Raw genomic sequence first — 23,431 nt, forward strand, 5'->3', positions numbered from 1 at the left:
CCAAGCAGAAGATCAATAAGGAAACACAAGGGCTTTGATGACACTGGACCAGATGGACTTCACAGATATATTCAGAGCATTTCATCCTGAAGCAGCAGAATACCCATTCTCCTTGAGTGCACATGGAACATTCTCCAGAATAGATCACATACTGTGTCACAAATCGGGTCTCAACTGGTACAGAAAGACTGAGATCATACCATGCATATTGTCAGATCACAATGATATAAAACTTGAAGTCAACCACAAGAAAAAATTTGGAAGAACCACAAATACATGGAGGTTAAAGAACATCCTAATGAAGAATGAATGGGTCACCCAGGAAATTAAAGAAGAATTAAAAAAATACATGGAAGCAAATGAAAATGAAAACACAACAGTTCAAAACTTTTGGGATGTAGCAAAGGCAGTCCTAAGAGGGAAGTACGTAGCAATACAGGCCTTCCTCAAGACACAAGAAAAGTCTCAAATACACAACCTAACCTTACATCTAAAGGAGCTGGAAAGTGATTAGCACATGAAGCCTAAATCCAGCAGGTGAAGAGAAATAATAATGATCAGAGCAGAAATCAGTGATAGAGAAATAAAAGAAAAACAGTACAACAATCAATGAAACTAGGAGCTAGTTCTTTGAAAGAATTAGTAAGATTGATAAACCCCTAGCCAGACATATCAAAAAGAAAAGAGAAAGGACCCAAATAAAATCACGAATGATAGAGGATAGACCACAACCAACGTTAAAGAAAGAGAAAAGATTATAAGAGAATATTGTGAGTAATTATATGTCAACAAATTAGGCAATCTCTAAGAAATGAATACATTCCTAGAAACATTTAAACTACCAAAATTGAAACAGGAAGCAGTAGAAAACCTGAATAGATACATAACCAGGAAAGAAATTGAATCAGTAATCAAAACTCTCCCAACAAACAAGAGTCCAGGGCCAGATGACTTCCCAGCAGAATTCTACCAAACATTTAAAGAAAAATCAATACCTATTCTTCTGAAATGTTCCAAAAAATAGAAATGGAAGGAAAACTTCCAAACTCATTCTATGGGGCCAGCATTGCCATGATCCCAAAGCCAGACAAAGACCTCACTAAAAAGGAGAATTGCAGACCAATAGCCCTGAAGAACATGGATGCAAAAGTTCTCACCAAAATACTAGCTAATGGGATCCAGCAGTACATTAAAAGGATTATTCACCATGGCCACATGGGATTTATTCCTGGGCTGCAAGGGTGATTCAACATCCACAAATCAATATGTTAAACAACATTATTAAAAGAAAGGACAAGAACCATATGGTCCTCTCAATAGATGCAGAGAAAGCATTTGACAAAATACAGCATCCTTTCTTGATTAAAACTCTCCGCCATGTAGGGATAGAAGGAACATACCTCAATATCATAAAAGCCATATATGAAAAGCCCACAGGGAATATCATCCATCCTCAGCGGGAAAAAACAGAGGTCAGGAACATGACAGGGATGTCCACTTTCACCACTGTTATTTAACAAAGTACTGGAAGTCCTAGCTAGCCTCAGCAATCAGACAACAAAAAGAAATAAATGCATCCATATTGGCAAGGAAGAAGTCGAACTTTCACTCTTGATAGATGGCATGATACTCTATGTAGAAAATCCAAAAGACTCCAGCAAAAAATTGCTGGAATTGATACAGTAAGTCAGCAAAGTGGCAGGATATAAAATCAATGCACAGAAATCAGTTGCATTTCTATACATTAACAGTGTGACTGAAGAAAGAGAAATTAAGGAGTCGATCCCATTTACAATTGCACTAAAACCCAAAAGATACCTAGGAATAAACCTAACAAAGAGGTAAAAGATCCATACTCTAAAGACTATAGAACATTTATGAAAGAAATTGAGGAAGGCACAAAAAAAAAAAACGGAAAAACATTCCCTGCTCATAGATTGGAAGAACAAATATTGTTAAAACATGTATGCTACTCAAAGCAATCTACACATTCAGTGCAATCCCTATCAAAATACGATCGACATTTTTTACAGAACTGGAAGAAACAATCCTAAAATTTGTATGGAACCAGAAAAAAACCCAAATAGCCAAGGGAATGTTGAAAGAGAAAATCGGAGTGGGAGATGATATTTGCAAATGACTTATCAGATAAATGGCTAGTATCCAAAATCTATAAAGAACTCCTCAAACTCAACACCCCAAAAATAAAAAAATCCAGTTAAGGAAATGGGCAGAAGAAATGAACAGACATTTCTCCAAAGAAGACATAGAAATGGCTAACAGAGACATGAAAAAATGCTCAACATCACTCAGCGTCAGGGAAGTACAAATCAAAACCACAATGAGATACCATCTCACACCAATCAGAGTGGCTAAAATTAACAAGTCTGGAAACAATAGATGTTTGGTTGATGCATGGGTGGTGTGGTCACCTACAGCAAATAGTGGTGATGATGTGGGAAAGAGGGATCCTCTTATGCTGTTGGTGGGAACGCAAACTTCTGCAGCCCCTCTGGAAAACAGTATGGAGATTCCTCAAAATGTTAGAAATAGAGCTACCTTATGACCCAGCAATTGTACTAGTAGGTATTTATCTGAAGGATACAAACATAGTGATTTTAAGGGGCACATGCACCCCAAAGTTTATAGGAGCAATGTGTACAATAGTGAAAATATGAAGGAGCCCAGATGTCCTTCAACAGAGGAATGGATAATGGAGATGTTGTGTGTATATATACAATGGACTACTGCTCACCCATCAAAAAGAATGAAATCTTGCCATTTGCAATGACCTGAATGGAACTAGAGGGTATCATGCTGAGCGAAATAAATCAGTCAGAGAAAAAGACAAATACCTTATGACTTCACTCATATGTGGAATTTAAGAAGCAAAACAGATGAACATAGGGGAGGGAAAGAAAAATAAGATAAAAACAGAGGGGGAGGCAAACCTAAAAGACTCTTAACTTGAAGAGTCAAACTGAGGGTTGCTGGAATGTAGGTGCTTGGGGGGATGTGGTAATTGGGTGATGGGCATTAAAGACAGCACCTGATGTAATGAACAGTGGGTGTTACATGCAACTAATAAATCTCTAAATTCTATCCCAGAAACCAATAATATAGTATATGTTACATAAATTGCATTTAAATGAAAATTAAATAAATAGAAATAAAATTTAAAAATATAACTGCTCTGTGATCCAGTAATCACGCTTCTAAGTATTTACCCCCCAAATACAAAAACACTAATTTTAGGGGATACATGCACCCCTGTGTTTATAGTAGCATTATTTATAATTGCAGATCATGGAAGCAGCCCGTGTCCATCGATAGATAAAGGGATAAAGACGTGGCATATATAGATAGTGGACTGTAATTCAGCCATCAAAAGAATGAGATCTTGTACTCACTTGCACATTTGCAGTGACATGGATGGAGCTAGAGTATAATGCTAAGCAAAATACGTCAAAGAAAGACCTACCATTTGATTCACTCATATGTGGAATTTGAGAAACAAACAAGCAAAGGGGGAAAAAGAGAGACAAACTAAGAAACAGACTCAAATATAGAGAATACACTGATCATTACCAGAGGGGAGGTGGGTGAGGGGAATGGGTAAAATAGGTGATGGGGATTAAGGAGTGCAGTTGTCATGACGAGTATTGGGTGATGTGCGGAATTGTTGAATCAGTATATTGTACACCTGAAACTAAAATAATATTGTCTGTTAACTATACTGGAATTAAAATTTTAAAATTAAAGAAATAAAATTAAGTAGCAAATTAAGTAGCTTTTTTGAATTATAGTTGACAAATAAAATTAATAGGTTTTTAAAGATTTTATTTACTTACTTGAGAAAGAGAGAGAGAACAGAGGGGGAGGGGAAGAAGCAGGCTCCCCACTGAGCCAGGAGCCCGACATTGGGGTCAATCCCCGGACCGTGGGACCATCATGACCTGATCTGAAGGCAGACACTTAAACAATTGAGCCACCGAAGTGCCCTTAAAAATTAATATATTTAGGGTGTACATCATGATGATGTAATATATGTGTACATTGTGAAAGGATTCCCATGATCAAATTAATTAACATTCATCACCACAGATAGGTACCTTTTAACGTGTGTGAGACAACCCTTAAAATACACTCCTGAGCAAATTTCAGTTATGCAATATACAATATAGTCACCATACTATACATTTTCCTGTATGTGCTATAGTCACCATACTGTTTGTAGATCCTCAAAACTTATAACCGAAAACTCGTACCCTCTGGCCAGTCTCTTCCCATTTCCCCACCCCCAAGCCCTGGTATCCACCGTTCTACACTGTTTCTATGAGTTAGACTTAGTCTTTTTTTTTTTTTAAGATTCCAAATATAAGGGAGCTCATACAGAATTCACATTTCTCTGGCTTATTTCACTTAACATAATGTCTTTCAGGTTTGTTCATGTTGTTGCAAATAGAGGATTTCCTTTACTTTTTAATGGCTCAATAATATTCCATTGTATATACTTGCATATACATCTCTTTAAACACAGTTCTCCTTGCATAAAGAATGTTGAGCACATCCCTTCACTCTAAGTGTGGGTTGGGCGACCACACTGGGAGGCTGCCAGAGGTTGGGGGTATGTATGAGTGAGGCATGCAGGGTGTTGGGGGTGCCCCTGGGCCAGCTGGAGGAGTTGCAGGCAAGGCGTCCCCAGCACCGCAGGTGTGGGTTTCCCGATTCAGTCTAGGAAATGGTTAGTGGGATCCATGTCTTTGATACATTTTTAGCTCTGTCTGCTATTCTGTCAGCCCCTCCCTCCCCCTCAGTTGTGCAGTTCATCTCAGTATTTTGGGTGGGGCAAGAAAGAAGTGGGCCTTTTGGCAGATTACAGCCCAGCTGGGGCAGCTGGGCACACACTTACATGCTCTCTCTCCCTTGTGGGAAAAACTGCTGCTAAGTGTCTTCTGGCACAGCTGTGTCATGTTGGACAAATAGGAATGTGGGTAAGTGAAACTGTTCCTCTTATTCTCTTCAATAAGTCAAATGTGAGATTTTTTTTAAAAAATTGAACTGGAGATGACATACTAGTTTTAGGTGTACACCGTAGTGGTTTGACAATTATGTATGTTACGAAATACTCACCACAATAATGTACGTATCATCTGTCACCATTACAGAGTTATTACAATATTATTGGCTATATTCCCTATGCTGTACTTTTCATCCCTGTGACTGACTTACCACCTATACCCCCATCCCCTTCCCCTCTGGCAACCACTAGTTTCTTCTCTATGAGTCTTTTTTTTCTTTGTTCTTGTTATTTATTTATTTGTTTTGTTTTTTAGATTCTACATATAAGTGAAATCATATCGTATTTTTCTTTCTCTGACTCATTTCACTTAGCATAATACCCGTTAGGTCCATCCATGTTATCACAAATAGCAAGATTTGATCCCTTTTTATGGCTGAGTAATATTCCATTGTATACACACACACACACACACACACACACACACACACACACACACTCCTCATCTTCTTTATCCATTCATCTATTAGTGGACACTCAGGTTTGTTTCCGTATCTTGGCTTTTGTAAATAATGCTGCCATAAACAGGGGTATATGTATCATTTCAAATTAGTGTTTTTATTTTCTTTGGGGAAATACTCAGAAGTTGAAGGACTGAAGTTTATTTTCTTTGGGGAAATACTCAGAAGTTGAAGGATTGTATGATACTTCTATTTTTAGTTTTTTGAGGAACCTCCATACTGTTTTCCAGAGTGTCTGTACCAGTTTACATTCCCACCAACAATGCATGAAGGTTCCCTTTTCTCAACACTTGTTATTTCTTCGATACTAGTGATTCTAACTGGTATGAGGTGTCATCTCATTACAGCTTTGATTTGAATTACTCCAGTGATTAGTGATATTGAGCATCTTTTCATTTGTCTCTTGACCATCTGTAATGTCTTCTTTGGAAAAATATCTATTCAGGTCCTCTGCCCATTTTGAAATCTGATTATTTGGACTTTTTTGGTGTTGTTATAGGAGTTCTTTATATATATTTTGGGTATTAATCCCTTACAAGATACATCATTTGCAGACACCTTCTTCCATTCAGTAGGTTGTCTTTTGTTGATGGTTTCTTTCACTGTGCAAAAACCTTTTAGTTTGATGTAGTGCCAATTGTTTCCCTTGCCTGAGGAGGTAGATCCAAAAAAGAATTGCTATGACCAAGAATTTGCTGCCTGTATTAGGAGTTTTATGGTTTCACGTCTTACCTTTAGGTCCAAAACCCATTTTGAGTTTATTTTTATGTATGATGTAAGAAAGTGGTCTAGTTTTGTTCTTTTTCACATAGCTGTCCAGTTTTTCCAGCACAATTTATTGAAGAGAATGTTGTTTCCCCACTTAATATTTTTTTAAAGATTTTATTTATTTATTTGACAGAGAGCACAAGCAGGGGGAGTGGGAGAGGGAGAAGCAGATTCCCTGCCAAGCAAGGAGCCCGATGCACAGGACTCGATCCCAAGACTTTGGGATCATGACCTGAGCTGAAGGCAGATGTTTAACCGACTGAGCCACCCAGGCGTCCCTTCCCGACTTAATTTTCTTGCCTTCAGTGTCATTGATAAATTGACCTGTACGTGTGGGTTTATTTCTGGGCTCTCAATTCTGTTCCATTGATCTGTGTGTCTATTTTGTGCCAGTACCGTACTGTTTTGATAACTATAGCTTTGTAGTTGAGTTTGAAATCTAGAATTATGAGGTCTCCAGCTTTTTTCTTCTTTCTCAAGATTGCTTTGGCTATTCTTTTGTGGTTCCATGTGAATTTTAGGATTGTTTTTTCAGTGTCTGTGAAAAATGCCATTGGTATTTTGATAGGGATTGCATTGAATTTGTAGAATGCTTAGAGTAGTATGGCATTTTAACAATGTTAATTCTTCTAATCCATGAGCATGGAATGTCTTTTTTTTTTTTTTTTTTTAAGATTTTCTTTATTTGAGGTAGAGTGAGAGAGAGAAAGAGAGCATAAGTGGGGAGGTGGGGGAGAGGGACAGAGGGAGAGGTTGAGAAGCAGACTCCCCGCTGAGCAGGGAGCCTGATGCGGGGCTCGATCCCAGGACTCTGGGATCATGACCTGAGCTGAAGGCAGACACTTAACCGACTGAGCCACTCAGGTGCCCCTTGGAATGAATGTCTTTCCACTTGTTTGTGTCATCTTTGATTTCTTTCATGAGTGTCTTAAAGTTTTTAGAGTACAGGTCTTTTACCTCTTTGGTTAAATTTATTCCTAGGTATTTTATTCTTTTTGATGCAATTGTAAATTGGATTGTTTTTCAATTTTTCTTTCTGCTTATTAGTGTATAGAAATGCAATATTTCTGTATATTGGTTTCATAGCCTGCAACTTCACTGAATTCATTTGTTCAATTTTTTTGTGTGTGTGTGTGTGGAGTATTTAAGGTTTTCTGATTATAGTAACATGTCATCTGTGCATGGTACTGTCTTCAAATTTACTTCTTCCTTACCAATTTGGATGCCTTTATTTATTCATTTTTTTCATCTGATAGGTGTAGCTAGGACTTCCAGTATATGTTGAATAAAAGTAGTAAGGGTGGACATCCTTGTCTTATTCCTGATCTTAGAGGAAAAGCTTTCAGATTTTCACTATTGCACATGATGTTAGCTGTGGTTTTGATATATGGCCTTTACCATGTTAAGGTATGTTCCTTCTGTAGCCACTTTGTTGCAGGTTTTTATTGTGAACGGATGTTGAATTTTGTCAGATTGTTCTGCATCTGTTGAGGTGATCATATGATTTTTGTCCTTCGTTTTGTTAATTTGGTGTATCACATTGATTGATTTGTGCATATTGAACCATCTTTGTGTCCCTGGAAGAAATCCTGCTTATTTGAAGTAAATGATCCTTTTAATGTGTTTTTAAATTCGATTTGCTAATATTTTGTTGAGGATTTTTGCATCTCTGTTCATCAGGGATATTGGCCTGTAATTTTCTTTATTTCTTTTTTTTTTTTTTTTTTTTGTAGTGTCTTTGTGTTTGGTATCCTATAATGCTGGTATCATAGAATGAATTGGGAAGCATTCCTTCTCTTGAATTTTTCGGAATAATTTTTGAAGCATAGGCATTAACTCTTCTTTAAATGTTTGGTAGAATTTACCTGTGAATGAATTTCATGGCCTTTAGTTTCTTGGGAGTTTTTTTGTTTTTGTTTTTGATTTTCTTTCTTTTTTTTTTTTTTTTTTGAGAGAGAGTGCGTGTGTAAGAGATGGGGGAGGGTGGGGAGGAGCAGAGAGAGAGAGAGAGTATCACGAGGAGGTTCCACATTCAGCATGGATCCCAGCATGGGGCCCGATCTCACAACCTGAGCTGAAACCAAGAGCCTGACGCTCAACTGACTGAGCCCTCCAGACATCCTGGGAGTAGTGATTCAATATCATCACTAGTAATTGGTCTGTTCAGATTTTCTGTTTCTTCCTGATTCCGTCTTGGAAGATTTTATGTTTCTAGGAATTGATTCATTTCTTCCAGGTTGTCCAATTTATTGGCATATAATTTTTCATAGTAATCTCTTATAATCCTTTGTATTTCTCTGGTGTCAGTTGTAATTTCTCCTCTTTTATTTCTGATTTTATTTATTGAGTCCTCTCTTTTTACTTGCTGAGTCTGGCTAAATGTTTATCAATTTTGTTTATCTTTTCCAGAGAACTAGCTTTTAGTCTCATTGATCTTTTCTGTTGTTTTTTAAGTCTCTGTTTCATTAGTTTCCACTCCGATCTTTATTATTTTCTTCCCTCTACTAGCTTTGGGCTTTGTTTTTTCTTTTTTAGTTCTTTAGGTGTGAGGTTAGATTGTTTATTTGAGATTCTTCTTGTTTCTTGAGGTAGGCCTATATTGCTGTAAAATTCCCTCTTAGAACTAACTGCTTTTGCTGCATCTCAAAGATTTTGAACTATAGTGTTTCCATTTTCATTTGACTCCAGGTATTTTTTGATTTCCTCTATTTCTTTGTGAACCCATTGGCTGTTTAGTAACATTTTATTTAGCCCACATGTGTTTGTGTTTCTTCCAGCTTTTTCCTAGTAATTGATTTTTAGCTAAATACTATTGTTGGAAAAGATGCTTGATATGATTTCAGTCATCTTGAATTAATTGAGATTTGGTTTATGGCCTAACATGTTCCATGTTTACCTTAAAGACTGTGTATTCTGCTATTTCGGGATGGGATATTCTTTATTATCTGTTAACCCCAACTGGTTTAATATATCATTCAAAGCCACTGTTTCCTTAATGTGTTACTATCTGAATGATCTATCCCTAATGTAAGTGGGGTGTTAACATCCCTTACTGTTATCGGATTACTGCCAGTTTCTTCCTTTTTATCTGTTAACACATGGATTATATATTTAGGTGCTCCTATGTTGGGTGCAGAGATAGTTACAGTTGTAATATCCTCTTATTGAATTGATTCCTTTATCGTTAATGTTATGAACTTTTTTGTCTCTTGTTGCAGTCTTTGTTTTACAGTTTATTTTGTTTGATGTGAGTATTGCTATCCCAGCATTTTGTTGTTCTATTTGCATGGAATATCCATCCCTTCACTTTTAATTTGTATATGCCTTTAGGTCTGAAGTGAGTATCTTGTAGGCAGGAAGCTTATAAATGGATCTTGTTTTTTTTACCCATTCAGTTACCCCATGTATTTTGATTAGAGTGTATGGTCCATTTAGATTTAAAGTAATTATTGATAGGTTTGTACTTATTTCCATTTTGTTAATTGTTTTCTGGTTGGTCTTGTAGTTCTTCTCTGTTCCTTTCTTCGTCTCTTGCTCTCTTCCCTGTGTTTGATGGATTTCTTTAGTGTTAATGCTTGGATTTGTTTCTCTTTATTTTTGTGTCTGTAGTATAGGTTTTTGGTTTGAGGTTACCATGAAGGTCATATATAACATCTTGTGCATATAGCAGTCTATATTAAGTTGATGGTTGCTTAAGTTTGAATACATTCTAGAAGCCCTATATTTTTATTCCCCCCTCCATGTTTTATGTATATGATGTAATATTTTATACTTTTTAATTTTGTGTATCCCTTTACTAATATTTGTAGATATAATTGATTTTACTTTTTTGATTTAACCTTAATACTAATTTTGCAAGTGGTTGGTACTTTTACTATGTATTTGCTTTTACCACTGAAATTTCTTCCTTTCATAATTTTCTTATTTATAGTTATGGACTTTTCTTTCCACTTAAAGAATTCCCTTTAACATCTCTTGTTAGGGCTGTGTAGTGATGATGAATTCACTTTTAACTTTTGTTTATTTGGGAAAGTCTTTTATTTCTTCTTCAGTTCTGAATGATATCTGTGGCAGGTAGCATTTTTTGGCTGAAGTTTTTTTTTTCCTTTCAATGTTTTGAATATATTGTGCTACTTTCTTCTGGACTGCAGTGTTTCTTCTGAAAATTTGCCTGATAGCCTTATGAGGTTTCCCTTGTATGTATTTTCTTTTCTCTGGCTGGTGTTTAGATTCTCTCTTTATCTTTAATTTTTGTCATTTTAACTATTACGAGTTTTGGTGTTGACCTCCTTGGGCTCTTCTTATTTGAGTCTCTCTCTACTTCCTGGACCTGGATGTCTCTTTCCTTCCCTAGATTAGGAAAGTTGTCATATACTATTTCTTCAAATAAATTTTCTGCCTCTTCTCTCTCTCCTCTCCTTCTGGGACCCCAATAAATATGAATGTTACTATTCTTGATGTTGTCACAGAGGTGAACCCTGCCTTCCAGATCACTTATCCATTCTTCTTCATCCTTTAAGCTGCTGTTGATTCCCTCTAGTGTATTTTTCATTTTAGTTATTGTATTCTTTGGTTCTGATTGGCTCTTTTTTAGGTATTCTCTTTGTTGAATTCTCAGAGTTCACCCACTCTTCTCTGAAGTCCAGTGAGTGTCCATATGACCATTCCTTTGAACTCTTTATTAGGCATACTGCTTTTTTTTTTTTTTAAGATTTTATTTATTTGAGAGAGAGACACAGTGAGAGAGGGAACACAAGTAGGGGGAGTGGGGGAGGGAGAAGCAGGCTTCCCGCGGAGCAGGGAGCCTGATGCGGGGCTCAATCCCAGGACCCCGGGATCATGACCTGAGCTGAAGGCAGACGCTTAACGACTGAGCCACCCAGGCGCCCCTATATCTGTTTTTGTTCTTGTTGTAGATGGCTATATGCAGCTCTACCTAGTCCTGACTAATGAAAACAGGGTGCTAGAAGAGGCCCAAGTTTTTATTCTGGATGACTGAACAAAGGGTGATGCATTGGGTCAAGAGCAAATAAGCTAGGAACTTCTGGGAACAGATAATCCTATTAAACAATTATACACTGACATGAATAAGTCTCTGCAATTAAAATTTTTTTTTAAATCATGAAAACATTCAACCTGTATTTGAACCTTTTTTTTTTTCTTTTGTTTTCTTAGGTGTAAACATTGATCTCATGCTTTAATAACTTTAGGAATTTGATGACTAGTCCTACATCATGGTGGAGTTCTGAAGTATAAGGGCTCTTTCTGCTTCATTTTTCTGTTAATGGAGGTATAGGTCTTAATCACAGCATTCTTGAATTATAAAGAAATTTTTAAGTTTGGGGATCCTCACAAGATAAATTGAAATAAAACATGGAAGAATGCATCACGTGTTGGAACTATTTATGAAGTGCTATTTTTACTTCGGATTATGTCTTTTCCCTCAGTCACTAACTCTTAACCTTTATCACATGTTTTGAACTTTCTTTTTTTTAAAAATATCTTTATTCATTTATTTGACAGAGAAAGAGAGAGAGAGAGAGAGAGCACAAGCAGGGGGAGCGGCAGGCAGAGAGAGAGGGAGAAGCAGGCTTTCCGCTGAGCATAAAGTGTCACGTGGGGCTTGATCCCAGGACACTGGGATCATGACCTGAGTCAAAGACAGACACTTAACTGACTGAGCCACCCAGGCACCCCTGTTTTGAATTTTCATGTCAAAATTATTGTTGAGCACACCTAGGGAAAGTTAAATTGAATTTACATTTTTGGCATTATTTATTATCAAACTTTTAAATGACAGTAATTTTGGAGTGTAGATTTCACTTTGCTTTTTAATTCTTCAGGCTAGTCAAGGAATTTTTAGGATGCAAGTATATTTTTAATTTATCTTCTCCCTCTGATCTTTCTCCCTCCAGAAAAATATGATGGATTTGTGGTGATAGTTTTAAGCTTACAGCCATCAAGGAAGCATTTAAAATGTCTTTAGGCAAGCTTGTTTTCCCTATCTTCTTGTCTGGTTGTGATAAAAGCTGAGTGTCTCTTTTTATAACTTTTTAAAAATATATCTTCTTTAGATGCTGGCAAACAAGTTGAAATTTGAATGACCTGTGAAATCTTTCATGGAGATGACTGTCTGGGAAAAGGAAACTCTAGGACAGATTTTGAGCTAGAGCTGATGTAATGCATCCCAGGGAAGCAGTGCTTGGAACTCAGGTAGCTTTAAGCAGGTAAGTTAATAGCAGAGTAAATTTGCCAGAAACAAGCATGTATAAAAGAATAAAAGAAAAGGAAACAGTAAGACCATTGATAACAAAATACAGGGAGCAGGATTCAGGGCCTTTGTGGAAATCCGTAGAGGCCAGAGGCTCTAAAAGCTGAGACTGCTTCATTTTTCTTTTGATGTGACAGTCTTAAAAAAAACAATAATAAGGCTCAGGCTGGGACATGGAAACTCACTTATATCAGTGTTTGTTTTTTTTTTAATATTTGTATTATAGCACAGGGCGGTGTCATATACACGAGGTCTTTTTCTGTGCAAACTGCATTTCATTGAAAACAAAGACAGGCTTGCTTGAAACTGAATTGACAGCTTTGTGGCTGTAAAGATAAATATAGCACTTTTCAGGTAGTGAATTCATGAATAATCAATGAGCCAGCAAAGGACGAAAAGTGGCAGATGGCAGCCTGCTGTGGATTAAGTGTGATTGTCACATTCCCTGCCCCTTTTTCCCTTCTCTAATTTATTGAAGGAAACAAAGCCAGCCTCATGTAGCCAGAACACAGTATCTCTGAAAAAGTCTACTTAGGCAAAGTGTTAACAGGGAAGTTTATTCATTAAATGTCTCCCTACTGCTTGGATGTTGTAATAGTCTAGCCCAAATTGTTTGTGTTAATTGAAATTTTATTCAGAATGAAAATTTGACTTGAATTCTTGAAGTAGTTTTTGTTTTTTAAAATTACTGTTACATCAGTATTTCCAAATAAGTAACACTTACTGCTAATTTGCCAGAATGTTTCTCTAAATAAACCACAAATATATTATAGCTGTGTTTTCATAACTTCAACTAGTGAATAAAACAAACTAGAGAGAAGCCATTCTTAATTTCCCTTTGTATCAACCAACACTTCTTTGACAATACTGATTTTATTATTTTTAACAAAAAATAACCAGTTTTAATGGAAATTCTTTAGTAAAACCGGAAGTTTCTAGAATAGTGTTCTAAGGAACTGTTAATGGGGAGGTATTTGTTCACAACCCAAGTAATAACTCTACCACTTGGAAACATCAGTCTTCCTTGGTGTCTAACGAAGGGTGAGGTGTTTAGTCCACTGAGTCTGTTTGCACCTTGCGTTTGTCTCGCTTTGTGCTAAGGATCTGATTCTGAAAGATTTAACGTTGGACGGTCTCTAGATTAGCCTGATTCTCCAGTTCCCTCAGGTCCACTCGAGTCTTCCCAAACCCTTTGAAATTGGCAGAGGAATTAGCAGTAAGTTTTGATAAAGTACATGTGGTAGAAAGAATTACTGTCTGTTTTGAGTGGTTCCTCCCAACTCCCACCAAAAAAGGTTCTGGAAACATGTTCTTAGAATTGTAGGTTCCCATATGAACATGAAATATAGCAAGTTTTAGAAATCTGTTAAAGGGCTTTTAATATTAAGGAATCAGCAGAGCAGTACATTAATTATTTTATTCTAGTGGTAAAAGTGAGCCACTGATTAGCATCTGGCTTTATTCAAATTCATTGTAAGATTCCTTGATAAGATTTTTCAGGTAAATTCTCTTGAACTGTGTACCAGTAGCACTCCCTGCCCCCCCATGTGTAATTAACTTTCCCCGTGTGACATCATCCCCCTATAATTCAGAGTAGTGAATGGTCATGAGATATTTAGCAGGTAATTTGTTAAATCTAGGAATTGGATTAAGTTTGTCATTAGTTTACTTTTACAATACAAATTAGGGTAGACTTACACTTAATTTTATAATAGTTTTTCGACTTGTTTCCTTGAGCATGGGGAGGAGGAGATGGTGTTACTGTGAATGCACTTACTTACTCTATAGCCTGGCATGTATTTGTGCATTTAAATGTCATGTGGCATGTGTGTTGGAGAAGAAAAAAATATGAAGGGCTACTCTTGTGTAAACGGTGTTGAAGAAAAACAAAGTGTAATATCTGTTGAAAAATAAACTTGGCCTATAACCTTTAACCTTTAAAATTACCTTCAACCAAGCAACTCCATCAGTTTATCAGCAGTTTAGAAAATGCCTAATACTTATGCCATGGTTCAGCTATGGAAAGCATGGACTGGGTTGGAATGTGAGTGGTCATGGGAAGCCTGCCCTTAAAAATCCTGAAGATAAGCCCTATTACTGAATTGTGTATATTTACTCCCTCTGTGACTAACTCAGTAAAGCCTATTCATCAAGGAAATCTTGTCCTTGACTCAGGTCCATTTGTCACAAATCATACACTTCAACTTTAGGATTACGTCAGGCTGAAATTATGAACAAAGCATGTTGCTATGTTCATTCTTTTATAACACAAAGAGTGGCTTATCATCAAATTGCCTACGGGAGTATCACCAGCAGTTTTATGTATTTAGGATAATTTCTGCCAACTCTTCCTGAAAGCTATTGAGCTTTCACTTTTGGAACAAGAAATAAAGAATCCCTGTTGTGTATTAAAATGCTTAATTTGCCAAACATTGTATTATGCTGAACCCAAAACAAGTTAATACAGTTTCTACTTGTGGGTAAACACAGAGTATTGTTAGGAAGATATAACACACATGAGACAGAAGAAAAGCTTACCCAGAGCTGAATTTTAACAACAGTTTTGATTTTTATCAAAAACCATCTTAGTCGTTGGAGGTTTATAATCTATAAAACAGAAGTGATAGAGCTACCATTGGGTGGGGGAGGAGGAAGGCACGTTTAAAAATTCTATTTAAGAAGCCATTATTGAACGTCTTTTTTGTTTCAGAAACTCTTTGATAGTCACTGGGGTTACAAACCTGATTATACCCCCAAGATACTCAGATGTATAGGATGACACGAGCAGCTCTCAACTGCCTTGCCCTTTACAGATTACAGATTGTTTTTATGATATTTCCATTATTCTTTATAGCAGAACTGTTGGGGCTTTACAGTTCATAGGCCCAGAGAGATTAAATGAAGAATTGAGTAGGTATGTAGTCCGACTGCTGTGTTTCTGCAGTATCTTTGGGATATGCTAACTAACCAAATGAGGAATTAGCTAAACTCTTAATAAGCCATGCAGAGGCGCACAAGGGACCTTTAGAATATATCCTGTCTTGGTCTTCGAGTGACTTTGCTGGGATAAAATGGTGCAGCAAAGCCATTTAGTAGTTTGATAATATTTAAAAAATGAGATATTTATTTTTCTTTATATTATGACAGATATTTAAGTGCATAATGTGCATGAGACATTGTATTTATTGACTATTCTGTTTGGTTCTGTTGTCACTCTTAGTAATTTAAGCATGCTTAATGCAGAAGATTTGAAAGTACAGATAAATATGAAGATCCAGAAAAAGTTAACTCTGCCTCTCATCACCTAGAAGTTCTGAACATTTTTATCCATTTCCTCAGGTTCCTTTTTATCCTTAAAAAATAGGTCCTATTTTATAGAGACCATGATTGAATTCTACTATTATGTAGGAACTTTCCCCTCACATTGAATATAGTTAATATTTCTTGGACATTTATTATATGTTTGGCTCAGAGGTAATATAGTATTATTTTATATTTTTATTTTTAAAGATTTTTATTTTTTATTCATGAGCGAGAGAGAGGCAGAGGGAGAAGCAGGCTCCCCGTGGAGGAGGGAGCCCGATGCGGGGCTCGATCCCAGGATCCCAGGATCATGACCTGAGCCGAAGGCAGCCGCTTAACCGATTGAGCCACCCAGGCTCCCCTGTTTTATATTTTAAAGATGTGTTTTTCATATACATTAAAATACATGCAAAAGAACCTATGTATCACATATATAAGTTACGGATTTCTATGAATGGATCACCTAATGTAAGAACAATGTGAGAACCTAGAATACTATTGAAGAGTGGCAGAATATGCCAGCTAAGAATATGCCACTCTGGCATAAGGATTATTTTTAGCTAAAGGCACTGGAAAAACAGCAGGTACAAAGAAGGGTGCTCTGACCTTCCAAATGAAAGATGCCCTCCCTATGCAGGGAGCAGACATCACCAAAGTCAGGAGTTGAGACTGAGTACTCTGTACAAAGAGACCTTGTTAAAATAATTCCTATTTTCCTTTATGTTTGCCATATATCTTAGTTATTTTATAAGATTTGTATGCTTTTCTCCTGTTAATCTGTCTTTTAACTAGTCAGTTTAATTCTCAGGCCCAGCTGGAGACTCTAAGATGGTAGAGGTAAAATTTTACCTCCCCATCAGAAATACTACTGTCCTTAATTTTATCTTCTTTTTTTTTTTGCCTTTTAAATTTTTATTATTTTACCTTATTTTTTAAATTTAATTTAACTTTTTAGGATTTATATTTTTATTGAAGAATAATTGACATACAGTGTTGTACTAGTTCAGGTGTATAACAGTGATTTACTATTTATATACATTACAAAATGGTCACTACAATATCTCGTTACCGTCTGTCAGTATAGAGTTCTTACAATATTAACTATATTCCCTATGCTGTACATTACTTCCTGTGTTTATTTTATAACTGGAATATTGTACCTCTTAATCTTCTTCACCAATTTGGTCTGTCACCACCACCACCACCCCTCCCCCACTCCAGCAAACACCATTTTTTTCTCTATGAGTGTGTTTCTGTTTTGTTTGTTCATTTGTTTCGTTCTTTGGATTCTACATATAAATGAAATCATACAGCATTTGTCTTTCTCTGTCTGACTTATTTCACTTAGCATAACACCCTCTAGGTCAGTTCATATTGTTGTGAATGGCAAGATTTCATTCCTTTTTATGGCTGAGTAATGTTCTGTTGTGTAAATTTACCACATCTTCTTTACCTATTTATCCATCAGTGGACCTAGGTTGCTGCCATTGTAAATAATGCTACAGTGAACATAGGGATGCCTGTGTCTTGTTGCATTAGTGTTTTCATTTTCTTTGGATAAATACCCAGAAGAGGAATTGCTGGATTGTATGGTATTTTCTACTTTTAATTTTTTGAGGAACCTCCATACAGTTTTCCATAGTGGCTGCACCAGTTTACATTCTCACCAACAGTCCATGTGTGTCTCTTTTCTCCACATTCTCACCAACACTTGTTATTTATTTGCTTATTTGATGATAGCCATCCTGACTGGTGTGAGGTGATATCTCATTGAGGTTTTGATTTGCATTTCCCTGATGATTAGTGATGTTGGGTATTGTTTTATGGGTCTGTAGGCCATCTCCATGTCTTTGGAAAAATGTCTATTCAGGTCCACTGCCCATTTTTTAATTGGATTTTTTTTTTTTTAATATTGGGATGTATGAGTTTTTTAAATATATTTTGGATGTTAATTCCTTATCAGATATATCATTTGCAAATAGGTTGCTTTTTCATTTTGTTGATGATTTCTTTTGCTGTGCAATAAACTTTTTAATTTAATGTAGTCCCTTTTAATGTTCTTGCCTGAGGAGACATATCTGAAAAAATGTTGCTAAGATCAATGTCAAAGAGTTAACTACTGTATTTTCTTCTAGGAGTTTTATGATATCAGGTCTTTAATCCATTTGGGGTTTATTTATGTGTATGGTATAAGAAAATAGTCCAGTTTCATTCTTTTGCATTTAACAGCCCAGTTTTCCCAACACCATTTATTGAGGAGACTTCCCCATCTTATAGGAAGAATGTTCAGATTTTCACTGAGCAGTATGATATTAGCTGTGTGTTTGTCATATATTGCCTTTATTATGCTGAGGCATGTTTCCTCTATACCCACTTTGTTGAGAGTTTTTATCATAAATTTATGTTGAATTTTGTCAAATGCTGTTTTGTCTGCATCTATTGAGATGATTGTATGGTTTTTGTCTTTCATTTTGGTAGTGGGGTGAATTACATTGATTGATTTGTGGATATTGAACTGTCCTTGCATCCCTGGAATAAATCCCACTTGATCATGGTATATAATGCTTTTGATGTATTTTTTAAATTCATTTTGCTTATATTTTGTTGAGGATTTTTGCATCTGTGTTCATCAGGGATATTGGTCTGTAATTTTCTTTTTTTGTAGTGTTTTTGTCTGGGTTAGTATCAGGGTAATGCTGGCCTCATAGAATGTATTTAGAAGCATTCCTTCTTAAATTTTTTGGAATAGTTTGAGAAGGATAGTTATTAACTTTTCTTTAAATGTTTGGTAGAATTTACCTGTGAAGCTGTCTGGTCCTAGACTTGTTTGCTGGGAGGTTTTTGATTGTTTTGTTTTGTTTTTTAATTATTGATTCAATTTAATTACCAATCTATTCAGATTTTCTAATTCTTAATGATTCAGACATGGAAGTTTGTATGTTTCAAGGAATTTATCCATTTCTTCTAGGTTTTCCAATGTGTTGGCATATAACTCTTCATAGTAGTCTCTTTTGATCCTTTGTATTTCTGTGGTATCAATTATAACTTTCTTTTCTCATGTTATTTATTTGGAACCACTCGTTTTCTTGATGAGTTGGCTAAAGGGTTATCAGTTTTATCTTTTCAAAGAATCAGCTCTTAGTTTCATCAGTCTTCTCTATTTCATTTATTTACACTCTAATCTTTATTATTTCCTTCCCTCTACTAACTTTGTGCTTTGTTTTTTCTCCTTTTTTTTTCATTCTTTAGGTATAAAGTTGATTATTTATTAGAGATTTTCTTGTTTCTTTAGGTGGGTAAGGGCTGTATCATTATAAATTTCCCTGTTAGAACTGCTTTTTTGTGTTCCATAGATTTTGAAATGTGTTTTCATTTTCATTTGTCTCAAGATATTTTTTTATTTCCTGTTTGATTTCATTGACCCATTGATTGTTGATAGTGTTGTTTAATCTCCACATGTTTTTGTTTTTTCTTTGTAATTGATTTCTAGCTTCATACCATTGTTGTTGGAAAAGATGTATTATTTCATCCATCTTCTTAAATTTATTGAGACTCATTTTGTGGCCTCACATACAAATTATCCTTGAGAATGTTCCATGTGCATTTGAGAATAATGTGTATTCTGCTGTTTGCAAAAATTTCCTGCCATTATGTAGATTGCCTTTTCATTTTATTGATTGTTTCTTTTGCTGTCCAGAAGCTTTTAAGTTTGATATAGTCCAACTTGTTGATTTTTGGTTTTGTTGTTTTGCTTTTGGTATCACATGCAAAAAACCATTTCCAAGACCCATGTCAAGGAGCTATTTCCCTATGTTTTTTTCTGGGCGTTTTGTGGTATCAAGTCTTATGTTTCAGTCTTTGATATATTTTGAGTCAATTTTTTTGAGTTTTATAAATTAGGAGTCCAGTTTCATTGTTCTGCTGTGTTTATCCAGTTTTCTCAGCAATATTTGTTGAAGAGACTATACTTTCTCCATTGAGTGTTCTTGGCTCCCTTATAGTATATTATTTGACTCTATATGTTGGGTATTAATTCTTGGCTCTCTGTTCTATTTTCTTGGTCTATGTGTCTATTTTTATACCAAACCATATTGTTTTAGTTACTATAGATCTGTAATACAGTTCAAAATCAGGAAATATAATTCCTCTGTTTTTGTTCTTCTTTCTCAGGATTGCTTTGACTATTCAAGGTCTTATGCATTTCCACACAAATTTTAAGATTGTGTTTTCTGTTTCTGTGAAGAATGCCATTGGGATTTTGATAGTGATTAAGTTGAATGTATAGATGGCTTTGTGTAGTATGGACAATTAATGATATTATTTCAGTTCATGAATATGGGATGTCTTTCCATTTGTTTCTTCTTTGATTTCTTTTAAGAAAGTCTTACAGTTTTCATTTTATAGCTCTTTCCCGTCTTTGCTAAATTTATTTTTTGGTATTTTGTTTTTTTTAAAGCTATTATTAATGGGATAGGTTTTTTTTTTTTTTTTGGTTGTTTAATTATTAGTGCGAAATGTAACTGGTTTTCTGTGTTGATTTTATACCCTGAAACTCACTGAATTTTTAACTAGTTCCAGCAGTTTTGGGGTTGAATCTTCGCAGTTTTCTATATAAAAAAATCATGTTATCTGCAAATAACAACAATTTTACTTCTTCTTTTTTGACTTGGATGCTTTTTATTTCCTTTTCCTGCCTAATTGTTCTGTTTTGGTCTCCTAGTAATATGTAGAATATGACTGGTTATAGTGGGTATCCTTGTCTTGTTCCTGATCTTAGAAGAAAAGCTTTCTGTTTTTCACTTTTGAGTATGATGGTAGCTGTGGGTTTGTTGTATATGGCCTTTATTATGTTGAGGTGTGTGCTTTCTATAACCAATCTGTTGAGCATTTTTATCATGAAAAGATGTTGTATTTTGTGAAATGCTTCTTCTACATCTATTGATATGATCATGTGACTTTTATCTTTCATCCACTAATGTGATGTATTATACTTCCTGATTTTCATATGCTGAATCCATCCTTGCATCCAGGGATAAATCCTTCTTGGTCATAGTGTATAATCCATTTAACATGTTCTTAAATTCAGTTTGCTAATATTTTGCTGAGAATTATTGCATGTTTATTCATTGGGGTATTGGTCTACAGTTTTCTTGTAGTACCCTTATGTGGCTTTGGAATCACGGTAATACTGGCTTTATAGAATGAGATTTGAAGTGTTCCCTCCTCTTCAGTTTTTTGGAAGAGTTTGAGAAGGGTTGACATTAATTTTTCTTTCTTTCTGGTAGAATTTGCCAGTTAAGCCATCTGGTCCTGGGGTTTTCCGTTTTGGGAGGTTTTTGATTGCTTATTCAATCTCTACTCATAATGGGTCTATTCAGATTTTTTTTTTTTTTTTCTGATTCATTCTTGGTAGATTATGTGCTTCTAGGAAATTTTATTTCTTTTATAGTATAATTTTTTGGTATATAATTGTTCGTGGAAGTCTTTATGATCATATATATTTCTGTAGTATCAGTTGTAGTGTTTCCTCTTGCATTTCTAGTTTTATTTATTTGAGTCTTCTCTTTTTGTTGGTTATTCTGCTAAAGTTTTGTCAATTTTGTTTACCTCGTAGAGAAACCAGCTTGTAGTTTTGTTGTGCCTTTCTATTGTTATATTTGTTTCAATTTCATTTATTTCTGCTCTGATCTTTGTTATTTCTTTCCTTCTGCTAACATGGGCTTTGTTCTTCTTGTAATTCCTTGAGGTATACAGTTAGGTTGTTTATTTGGGAGCTTTTTCTTAATATAGCATTTATTGCTATAAACCTCCCAATTACAACTGCTTTTGCTGCATTCCATAAATGTAGTATGTTATGTTTACTTTTTCTTTCTTTATGTTATGTTAATCACCATACGTTACATCATTAATTTTTGATGTAGTGTTCCATGATTCATTGTTATGTTTACTTTTTTATTTGTTTCAAGTTAATTTTTTTTTTTATTATTATTACCACCCATTTGTTCTGCAGGAGTGTGTTGTTTAATTTCTACACATTTGTGAATTTTCCAGGTTTCCTCCTTTTATTGACTTTCAGTTTCATAGCATTATGGTCAGATTGGTACGATTTCAATCTTTTTAAAATATGGTAAGAATTGTTTTGTGACCTAACATATGATCCATTTTTGAGGATGTCCCATGTGCCTATGAAAAGAAGGTATATGCTGCTGCTGTTGGTTGGTATGTTCTGTAAATGTCTGGTAGGTCCATTTGGCCTAAAGTATAGTTTGAGTCCCAAGTTTCCCAATTAATTTACTGTCTGGATCATCTATCCATTATAAAGTGGGATTATAAAGTCTCCTACTGTTATTGCATTGTTGTCTGCTTCATCCTTCATATCTGTTATATATGTCTTCTGTATTAAGTACTCCAATGTTGAGTGCATATATATATTTACAGTTGTTATATCCTCTTGATTAAATGACCCCTTTATCATTATGTAATGATCTTTGTTTCTTGTTACAGTTTTGACTTAAAGTTAATTTTGTGTGATAATAAGGTTAGCTATCTGTTCTTTTTTGGTTTCCATTTGTGTTGAAATATCTTTTTCCATCTTTTCACATTGAGACTATGTGTGTCCTTAAGTATTAAGGAGTGTATTGTAGGCAGCATATAGTTGTGTCTTACTTTTATGCATATAGACGCTCTATTCTTTTGATTGGAGAATTTAACCCATTTATATTTAAAGTAATATTTGTAGGTGGTTATTAATAATGCCATCTTACTAATTTTTTTTCTGGTTGTTTGTAGTTCCTTTGTTCCTTTCTTTCTCTCTTGTTGTCTTCCTTCTGAATTGATAACTTTCTGTAGTGGTATACTTTGGCTCCCTTTATTAAATCTTTTAGCTATGTAGGTTTTTGCTTGTGGTTTCCATGAGCCTTCCATAACATATCTTTTTTTTTTTTTTTAATTCAACTTAGTTAACGTATAGTGTATTATTAGTTTCAGGGGTAGAATTTAGTGATTCATCGGTTGCATATAACACCCAGTGCTCATTACAGCAAGTGCCCTCCTTAATGCCCCTCACCCAATTACCCCATCCCCCCTTCCACCACCCCTCCAGCAACCCTCAGTTTGTTCCCTGTAGTTAAGAGTCTTTTATGGGTTGCCTCCCTCTCTGTTTTTATCTTATTTTATTTTTCTTTGCCTTCCCCTATGTTCATCTGTTTTGTTTCTTAAATTCCACATATGAGTGAAATCATATGGTATTTGTCTTTCTCTGACTGACTTATTTTGCTTAGTGTAATACCTCTAGTTCCATTCATGTCATTGCAGATGGCAAGGTTCCATTCTTTTTGATGGCTGAGTAATATTCCATTGTATATATACACCACCTCTTCTTTATTCATTTGTTGATGGATATCTGGGCTTCCATAATATATTTTACAGATATTTATCAGTCTATTTTAAACATTGCAACATAATTTTAATTGCATACAAAAAGCTCTACCCTTTTACTCTCCCTACATTTTGTGTTTTTGTTTTGATGATTTACATCTTTTCATATTG

The 23,431-nt window shown here is 35.3% G+C and overlaps 1 protein-coding gene across 16 annotated transcripts in view; it reads left to right on the forward strand.

Annotated features, from left to right (window-relative positions):
* The window catches only part of LOC116648530 (cytochrome c oxidase assembly factor 1 homolog), a 131,120-nt gene that overhangs the window by 70,829 nt on the left and 36,860 nt on the right, over positions 1-23,431 (forward strand). For 5 of the 16 annotated variants that reach the window (XM_032430553.1, XM_032430551.1, XM_032430550.1 and 2 more), the window contains exon 2: positions 12,384-12,536. The exons of 5 other annotated variants lie outside the window; for them this stretch is intronic. The gene's annotated coding sequence lies outside the window, so the exon portion shown is untranslated. Of the gene's footprint in view, positions 1-11,945; positions 12,537-23,431 lie in introns of those variants that run through there. 6 more of the 16 variants (XR_004302537.1, XR_004302538.1, XM_032430547.1 and 3 more) reach the window with 2 other exon arrangements.

The sequence above is a fragment of the Phoca vitulina genome, unplaced genomic scaffold, assembly GCF_004348235.1.
Source record: "Phoca vitulina isolate PV1807 unplaced genomic scaffold, GSC_HSeal_1.0 scaffold44, whole genome shotgun sequence".
Taxonomy (NCBI): domain Eukaryota; kingdom Metazoa; phylum Chordata; class Mammalia; order Carnivora; family Phocidae; genus Phoca; species Phoca vitulina.